The sequence below is a fragment of the Artemia sp. Qi Xiang Cuo genome, chromosome 11 (genome assembly GCF_049724085.1).
Source record: "Artemia sp. Qi Xiang Cuo chromosome 11, ASM4972408v1, whole genome shotgun sequence".
NCBI lineage: Eukaryota > Metazoa > Arthropoda > Branchiopoda > Anostraca > Artemiidae > Artemia > Artemia sp. Qi Xiang Cuo.
In genome coordinates this window covers 44,837,400-44,847,688 of record NC_142804.1, presented here as the reverse complement: position 1 = coordinate 44,847,688, position 10,289 = coordinate 44,837,400, and positions in this window count along the sequence as shown.

Below are 10,289 nucleotides of genomic sequence, written 5' to 3'. Positions count from 1 at the left end.
TAGATTAATTTCTGTTTGTTATATATTGGCATAGTCTTTTCAGGGAAAAAGAAAATAGTACTTTAAATCTTTTCGTTTTTTAAGACTTTATAGTTTGACCTGCTATTTGTATGCTGGAGAAAAATTTTCAGCAATTTTTAACGACATATAGGCTACCCTTTTAAAAACCTGGACACAAATAGTACTGTTTAATTTAGTTTCATACCTCCTCTAGTTGACCTGAAATTGAAAACTTGATACCATTCGCAAAAAAATATGTTTACTTTCTTTGATACCTTGGATACACTTACGCTATTTCGATTTGGTTAAATTTTAAGAGCAGAAATGGGAGGGTTGGCGTGGGAGGGTGGGCGTGGGAGGGTGGAAGCTGAAGGGGGATTAGTTGCCCACAAATCACTTTCGACTATTAAAAAGGGCATTAGCCCTTTCTATTTTCAATCGAATGAGCTCTTTTCGAAGTTCCCACGACAACTCCTTCGATACGATATGCCCTGGTCTAAACAACAACAACAACAAAAAATAATATATTATACCCACTTCGATCGTTACTATAAAAATGTCAAGGCTTCCAATCACTTTCGACTATTAAAAAGGGCACTAGGCCTTTCGATTTCCAATCGAATGAGCACTTTTGGAAACGACAACGCTTTCTATAAGCACCTTATATGCCCCCAGGGCATAAATTACAACCCTTACCCTAAGGTCTGTTAGGGGGTTGTCATCCTCTAAGACCGAATTTCCAGAACTTCCAATTACGTTAAACAGCATGGCTATCTCAAAATTTTGATTGGATGTGTTTGGGGAAATGGTGGGCGTGAGAGGGGTGTTAATCGCCTTCCAATCACTTTCGACTATAAAAAGGGCACAAGCTACTCCAATTTCCAATTGAATGAGAGCTTTCCGAAGTTTCTACGACAACTTCTTCGATACGAAGAGCCCTGCTCTAAAAGAAAAAATTAATAAATAATACATTGTGCCAACATCATTCTTATATGCCCCCAGGGCATAATTTAAAACCCATTCCGTGAGGGTTTTGGGGAAGTGTCCTCCTCTTTTTTTAGTCCCCGTTTCTTTTCTCGTTCTCGAGTGTCCCCGTTCTTTACTTAGGTAGCGCGATCGTGCTGCCTATGACTTATAAGTAGAAAGGGGGGTGCTACTCCCACGATTACAATACCCCTTCGAATCCCGATCCGGACACTTTTTTTTAAAACTCCCATAATCACCACGTGGTTTATGGTTTTCTCACTGAGAATGAAAAAACAGAATTTTTCTCACTTGAAAAAACATGAATTTTCTCACTTTGAAGGATGTTTCAAGGTCGATTTATTTGCTGTTGTTTGTCAAGGTGTAATGACATTGGGGTGATTTACATAATAAATAGGTTAATTATTGGTTCACGACGAGGAGAGTTAAGAAACAATCTTGGTTTCATTGTTGTTTGATTATACTAACCTGAGAAATTGATTTACATAATTGGCGGGGGAATTCTTGATTCACGAAGGGGGAATTAAGAAACATTAAGGTTTCTTTGAACTTTAGGCTAACCTAACCTGAGAAATTGATTTACATAATCGGCGGGGAAATTATTGATTCACGAAGGGGGAATTAAGAAACATTATGGCTTCTTTAATCTTAGGTCTGAGGGATAAACGTTCTTTAGGTCAGAGAGAAAAATTAATATTCTATTTTTAAATAGGGCTTCATTGATCGTTAGTGTCAGGAATTATAAATGACATCACTTGTTATCTTGGAATTATGCGGGAGTCTAAAGAGATAGAAATTCTATTTTTAAATACGGCTTCACTGAGCTTTAAGTCGGAGAGATAAATTGATATTCTAACGAAACCTTAATAGTTTAGCTAGGAAAATTTATGAGATGAAGAGATTAACGTAGGATAGGGTTTCCTAGAAATTTGAAATGTGAAAGCACAGAGATGCCAAACAAAAGGAACACGATGAAATTACGTTTAGGGATTATTTGGGCGAAACCGATTTAGTCTTTTTAGGGAATTATTTCGGTGAAACAGTTAGAAACATTTTAAAAGAAGATTTTAGAAAAGGTTTTAGAAGAGAATTTGAGGGTAAAACTCTATGGTCGTTATAATACACAAGTTGTATTTTAACAGTGTTGTAAGGTCCCCTACCTGACCCCAAAAGGGTTCCGATCCCCCTACCCCAACCCCGAAGGAAGCCACAGGTCCTCAAAGGTCCACCGGGCTCCCAAAGGGCCACCCGGCCCTCAAGGGTCCCCCAGACCCCCCCGGGCCCCATAGGGTCCCCCCCCTTTGCCCCCCAAAAGGCCCCTCTCCCTCCATCTCATCCCCTCCTCACCTTCCCCTCCCCCTCCCCTCCCCTCCCCTCCTCCCCCTCCCCCTCCCCTCCTCCCCCTCCCCTCCCCCATTTTCTAATATTTTTTTGTGCATTGAGACACAGAACGACCCCCTCCCCCCGGCCCCCCCCCCCCATAGGGCCCCCGGCACCCCAAAGGCTTGATTTTTCAAAGTTCATTTTTGAATTTCTTTCGTTGAAAAGCAAGAGTTGGAATCTTTCAGTAGTGTTTGGTCGTGGTTTACCTTGTCAAAGTTAAATTTTCATGATTTTTCAAATTTCATTGTGTATGTCTGTCGAGGAAAAGCTATAGTTGGAATCATCCACTAGTGGTGCTTTATGTATTACATTATCACATGTAAAGACTCATGAGTTTTAACTGTTCATTTTGAATTTCTTTCGTTGAAAAGCAAGAGTTGGATTATTACAGTAGAGTTTGGATCTGGTTTACAGTGTCAGACTTAAATTTTCTTGATTTTTCAAAGTTAATTTTGAATTTCTTTCGTTTAAATGCAAGTGTTGGAATATTTCAGTCGTGTTAGGTTGTGGTTTACCTTGTCACAGTTACATTTTCATGATTTTTCAAAGTTTATTTTTAATTTATTTCGTTGAAAAGCATGAGTTGGAATATTTCAGAAGTGTTTGGTTGTGGTTTAACGTGTCACAGTTAAAATTTTCTTATTTTTTAAAGTTAATTTTTAATTTCTTTATTTGAAATTCAAGAGTTTTTATATTTCAGATTCGTTTTGAAGTAGTTTAAAGTGTCACAGTTACTTTTTCTTGATTTTTAAAATATAATTTGGAACTACTCTATTTGCAACTACCGTGTTTTCATAGGACAGCATTGATTTTGATTGTTGTTCCGTTGGTATTGTTCATGGTCTTTTTTTTTCATTTTTCTACTTTATTTTCTTTTGTTGATTTGCAAGAGTTGGAATATTTCAGTAATGTTTGGTTGTGGTTTAACTTGTCAGAGTTACATTTACTGGATAATAAAAAGTTATAAAATAATATATAAAGTAGAAATGAAAGATTAGGACAATATAAGAATAGTTTGGTTTTTGTTTAACTTGTAAAATATAAATTTTATTGATTTTTCAAAGTTCATTTTGAATTTATTTCGTTGAAATGCAAGAGTTGGAATATTTGAGTTGTGTTTGGTTGTGGTTTACCTTGTAACAGTTAAATTTTCTTGATTTTTCAAAGTTAATTTTTCATATATTTCTTTTAAATGAAATAGATGGAATATTTCATTAGTGTTTTGGTGTGGTTGACCTTGTCAAAGTTACATTTTCTTGTTTATTATATTTTCATATATTCTTTATATATATTTAATGCTATATTTTTTCTAATTCAGTATTTAGTGTTTGTGGCTTAAATTTTCAAATTTAGATTTTCTTTATTTTTAAAATTTCATTTTGAATTTATTTAGTTGAAATGCAAGTGTTGGAATATTTCAGTAGTGTTTGGTTGTGGTTTATCTTGTCACAGCTACATTTTCTTGATTTTTCAAAGTTCATTTTGAATTTCTTTCGTTGAAATGCAAGAGTTGGAATATTTGAGTAGTGTTTGGTTGTGGTTTACATTGTCACAGTTACATTTTCTTGATTTTTCAAAGTTAATTTTTAATTTATTTCGTTGAAATGTAAGAGTTTGAATACTTCAGTAGTGCTTGGTTGTGGTTTACCTTGTCACAGTTTCATTTTCCTGATTTTTCAAAGTTAATTTTGAATTTATTTCGTTGAAATGAACTAGTTGGAATATTTCATCAGTGTTTTTCTGTGGTTTACATTGTAAATCTTACGTTTTCTTTTTTTTTAGATTTAAATATTGATTATATTTCTATTAAACTAAATTTTTTTTCTATTTACTTATAGGTGGGTAGTTTATTTAATTTTCACTGTTAAATATTCTATTGTTTTATAATTTCATTTTGAATTTCTTTCGTTGAAATGAAAGAGTAGGAATATTTCAGTAGTGTTTGGTTGTGATTTAACTTGTCACAGATACATATTCTTGATTTTTAAAAGTTCATTTTGAATTTCTATCGTTTAAATTAAAGTTTTGTAATATTTAAGTATTGTTTTTTTTTGGTTTAAATTTTCAAATTTAAATTTTATTGATTTTTAAAAGTTAAATTTGTATTTTTATCGTTTAAATGAAATATTTGGACTATTTAAGTAGTGTTTGGTTTTGGTATACCTTGTAAAAGTTACATTCTATTTATTTTACAAAGTTCATTTTGAATTTATTTCGTTGAAATGCAAGAGTTGGAATACTTCAGTAGTGTTTGGTTGTGGTTTACCTTGTCACAGATACATTTTGATGATTTTTCAAAGTTTATTTTGAATTTCTTTCGTTTAAAAGAAAGACTTGAAATATTTCACCAGTTTTTCGTTATGATTTACCTTGTCACTCCTACACTTTCTTGATTCTTCAAAGTTCAATTTGAATTTATTACTCTTTATTGCAATTTTTGGACATTTAAAGTAGTGTTTGGTTGTGGTTTACCTTGTCACAGTTACATTTTATTGATTTTTCAAAGTTCATTTTGAATTTCTCTCGTTGAAATGCAAGAGTTGGAATATTTCAGTAGTTTTTGGTTGTTGTTTACCTTGTCACAGTTACATTTTCTTGATTTTTCAAAGTTCATTTTGAATGTCGTTTGTTGAAATGCATCAGATGGAATATTTCAGTAGTGTTTGATTGTGGTTTACCGTATCACAGTTACATTTTATTGATTTTTCAGATTTCATATTGAATTTCTATCGTTGAAATGCAAGAGTTGGAATATTTCAGTAGTGTTTGGTTGTTGTATACCTTGTCAAAGTTACATTTTCTCGATTTTTCAAAGTTCATTTTGAATTTCTTTCGTTGAAATGCAAGAGTTGGAATATTTCAGTAGTGTTTGGTTGTGGTTTACCTTGTCACAGTTACATTTTCTTGATTTTTCAAAGTTCATTTTGAATTTCTTTCGTTGAAATGCAAGAGTTGGAATATTTCAGTAGTGTTTGGTTGTGGTTTACCTTGTCACAGTTACATTTTCTTGATTTTTCAAAGTTCATTTTGAATTTCTTTCGTTGAAATGCAAGAGTTGGAATATTTCAGTAGTGTTTGGTTGTGGTTTACCTTGTCACAGTTACATTTTCTTGATTTTTCAAAGTTCATTTTGAATTTCTTTCGTTGAAATGCAAGAGTTGGAATATTTCAGTAGTGTTTGGTTGTGGTTTACCTTGTCACAGTTACATTTTCTTGATTTTTCAAAGTTCATTTTGAATTTCTTTCGTTGAAATGCAAGAGTTGGAATATTTCAGTAGTGTTTGGTTGTGGTTTACCTTGTCACAGTTACATTTTCTTGATTTTTCAAAGTTCATTTTGAATTTCTTTCGTTGAAATGCAAGAGTTGGAATATTTCAGTAGTGTTTGGTTGTGGTTTACCTTGTCACAGTTACATTTTCTTGATTTTTCAAAGTTCATTTTGAATTTCTTTCGTTGAAATGCAAGAGTTGGAATATTTCAGTAGTGTTTGGTTGTGGTTTACCTTGTCACAGTTACATTTTCTTGATTTTTCAAAGTTCATTTTGAATTTCTTTCGTTGAAATGCAAGAGTTGGAATATTTCAGTAGTGTTTGGTTGTGGTTTACCTTGTCACAGTTACATTTTCTTGATTTTTCAAAGTTCATTTTGAATTTCTTTCGTTGAAATGCAAGAGTTGGAATATTTCAGTAGTGTTTGGTTGTGGTTTACCTTGTCACAGTTACATTTTCTTGATTTTTCAAAGTTCATTTTGAATTTCTTTCGTTGAAATGCAAGAGTTGGAATATTTCAGTAGTGTTTGGTTGTGGTTTACCTTGTCACAGTTACATTTTCTTGATTTTTCAAAGTTCATTTTGAATTTCTTTCGTTGAAATGCAAGAGTTGGAATATTTCAGTAGTGTTTGGTTGTGGTTTACCTTGTCACAGTTACATTTTCTTGATTTTTCAAAGTTCATTTTGAATTTCTTTCGTTGAAATGCAAGAGTTGGAATATTTCAGTAGTGTTTGGTTGTGGTTTACCTTGTCACAGTTACATTTTCTTGATTTTTCAAAGTTCATTTTGAATTTCTTTCGTTGAAATGCAAGAGTTGGAATATTTCAGTAGTGTTTGGTTGTGGTTTACCTTGTCACAGTTACATTTTCTTGATTTTTCAAAGTTCATTTTGAATTTCTTTCGTTGAAATGCAAGAGTTGGAATATTTCAGTAGTGTTTGGTTGTGGTTTACCTTGTCACAGTTACATTTTCTTGATTTTTCAAAGTTCATTTTGAATTTCTTTCGTTGAAATGCAAGAGTTGGAATATTTCAGTAGTGTTTGGTTGTGGTTTACCTTGTCACAGTTACATTTTCTTGATTTTTCAAAGTTCATTTTGAATTTCTTTCGTTGAAATGCAAGAGTTGGAATATTTCAGTAGTGTTTGGTTGTGGTTTACCTTGTCATACTTACATATTCTTAATTTTTCACGGTTTATTTCGAATTTTTATTGTTGAAGAGCTTTAGTTAGAAGGTATCTCAAGTGGTTTGATATGGCGTACCTTAAGAAAGTGACAGTTTCTTGATTTTACTATGTCCAGTTTTATTATCTATCGTTGCAAAGAACGTGTTGGTCGCGGTCAGGAGTGTGTGGTTGTGGTTTACCTTATCTAAGTTACATTCTATTGATTTTTCAAAGTTCATTTTGAATTTCTTTCGATTAAGTGCAAGATAGTTAATAGTTGTATAGTTATGGGTGGTGGTGCACCTTGTCAAATTGACTTGTTCTGGAATTTAGAAAGTTCATTTGAACTTCTTTTCCTTAAATGCGGTATTTGAAAAATTTCAGTAGTGTTTGATCGTGGTTTACCATGTCACAGTTACATTTTCTTGATTTTTCAAAGTTCATTTTGAATTTCTTTCGTTGAAATGCAAGAGTTGGAATATTTCAGTAGTGTTTGGTTGTGGTTTACCTTGTCACAGTTACATTTTCTTGATTTTTCAAAGTTCATTTTGAATTTCTTTCGTTGAAATGCAAGAGTTGGAATATTTCAGTAGTGTTTGGTTGTGGTTTACCTTGTCACAGTTACATTTTCTTGATTTTTCAAAGTTCATTTTGAATTTCTTTCGTTGAAATGCAAGAGTTGGAATATTTCAGTAGTGTTTGGTTGTGGTTTACCTTGTCACAGTTACATTTTCTTGATTTTTCAAAGTTCATTTTGAATTTCTTTCGTTGAAATGCAAGAGTTGGAATATTTCAGTAGTGTTTGGTTGTGGTTTACCTTGTCACAGTTACATTTTCTTGATTTTTCAAAGTTCATTTTGAATTTCTTTCGTTGAAATGCAAGAGTTGGAATATTTCAGTAGTGTTTGGTTGTGGTTTACCTTGTCACAGTTACATTTTCTTGATTTTTCAAAGTTCATTTTGAATTTCTTTCGTTGAAATGCAAGAGTTGGAATATTTCAGTAGTGTTTGGTTGTGGTTTACCTTGTCACAGTTACATTTTCTTGATTTTTCAAAGTTCATTTTGAATTTCTTTCGTTGAAATGCAAGAGTTGGAATATTTCAGTAGTGTTTGGTTGTGGTTTACCTTGTCACAGTTACATTTTCTTGATTTTTCAAAGTTCATTTTGAATTTCTTTCGTTGAAATGCAAGAGTTGGAATATTTCAGTAGTGTTTGGTTGTGGTTTACCTTGTCACAGTTACATTTTCTTGATTTTTCAAAGTTCATTTTGAATTTCTTTCGTTGAAATGCAAGAGTTGGAATATTTCAGTAGTGTTTGGTTGTGGTTTACCTTGTCACAGTTACATTTTCTTGATTTTTCAAAGTTCATTTTGAATTTTTGTCATTGAAATGCAAGAATTGGAATAGTTCAGTAGTGTTTGGTTGTGGTTGGCCTTATCACAGTTACATTTTCTTGATATTTCAATGTTCATTTAGAATTTATCTTTTTGAAATGCAAGAGTTTCTATATTTTAGTAGTTTTTGGTTTAGGATTAATTTGTAACAATTAAAGTTTGATCATTTTTCAAAGTTAATCCTGAATTTCTCACATTAATACGAACGTGTCGGAATATTTCAGAAGTGTTTCGTTGTGGTTTACCTTGTCACAGTTACATTTTCATGATGTTTCAAAGTTCATTTTGAATTTCATTCATTGAAATGCAAGAGGTGGAATACTTCAGTAGTGTTTGGTTGTGGTTTAGCTTGTCACAGTTACATTTTCTTGATTTTTCAAAGTTGATTTTGAATTTCTTTCGTTGAAATGCAAGAGTTGGAATATTTCAGTAGTGTTTGGTTGTGTTTTACCTTGTCACAGTTATATTTTCTTTATTTTTCTAAGTTTATTTTTAAGTTTTTTTGTTGATATTCTGGAGTTTGAATATGACATTCGGGTTGGGTTGTGGTTTACTTTCTAAGAAATACATTTGTTTTATTTTTCTTTTTTCATTTTTAATTTATTTAGTTTTTATTCAATGTTTTTAATATTTAATGAGTGGTACTGTGTTTTTTACATTGAAGTAGTTAAATTTTATTTATTTTTTAAAATTAATTTTGAATTTCATTAGTTTTATTGCAAGAACTGTAATATATCTGTAGTAGATGGTTGTTGTTTGCCTTATCAAAGTTACATTTTCCTTGTTTTTTACAGTTCATTTTGTATTTAATTCGTTTAAATGATAGAGTTCGAATATTTCAATAGTGTTTGGCTGTGTTATACCTTGTCAAAGTTACATATTCCTGATTTTTCAAAGTTTACTTTGAATTTCTTTCATTGAAATGCAAGATTTGGAATATTTCAGTAGTGCTTGGTTGTGGTTTACCTTGCCAAAGTTTGATTCTCAGGAAAGTTAAAATTTCATTTGAATTTCTTTCGTGTAAAAGTTTATGTAGGTAAATCTCGGCAGTGTTTGCTCGTGGATCAACTTCCCACTGTCACATTTTCTTGATTTTTCGAAGATCGATTGTCTACATTTTGTTTTTTTGCCCGTGTCGAACTATGCAGGATGCTGTCTGGTGTGTGTTACCTTGTCCGAGTCACATTTTATTGATTTGTCAAAGTTCATTTTGAATATGTTTCTTAGCAATTCTAGAGTTTGAATATTTCAGGTGTGTTTCGAACTGGTTTGCATTCTATCATATAAAATTTTCTGAATATTCAATGTTCTTCTTTAATTTATTTTGTTGTAATGAACGAGTTTAACTGTCTAAGTAGAGTTTTGTCTTGGTATACATGGTCACAGTTAAATTTTCATGTTGTTTCATAGTTAGTTTTGTATTTAATTCAACTAAATGAAAGAGGTGGACTATTTCAGTAGTGCTTGGTTGTGGTTTACCTTGTCACAGTTACATTTTCTTGATTTTTCAAAGTTCATTTTGAATTTCTTTCGTTGAAATGCAAGAGTTGGAATATTTCAGTAGATTTTGGTTGGTGTTTACCTTGGCACAGTTAAATTTTGATCATTGTTAAAAGTTCATTTGAATTTATTTATTTGAATTTCAAAAGTTTGAGTAATCCAGTAGTTTGTGGGTTTAGTTTAACTTATCTCATTTAAATTTTATTGATTTTTCAAAGTTGATTTTGAATCTTTGTCGTAGAAATGAAAGAGTTTGAATATTTCTGTAGTGTTATGTTGTGGTTTACCTTCTCAGAGTTACATTTTCATTATTTTTAAAAGTTCATTTTGAACTTAGCTCGTTGAAAGTCAAGAGTTGGATTATTTCGTTAGTGTTTTGTTGTGGTTTACCTTGTCACAGTTACATGTTTTTGATTTTTCAAAGTTCATCTTGAATTTCTTTCGTTGAAATGCAAGAGTTGGAATATTTCAGTTTTGTTTGGTTGTGGTTTACCTTGTCAGAGCTACATTCTCTTTGATTTTTCAAAGTTCATTTAGAATAGGTCTGATTAGGCTAGATGAAGTTAGTTTTGGTTAGGTTATGTTAGGTTA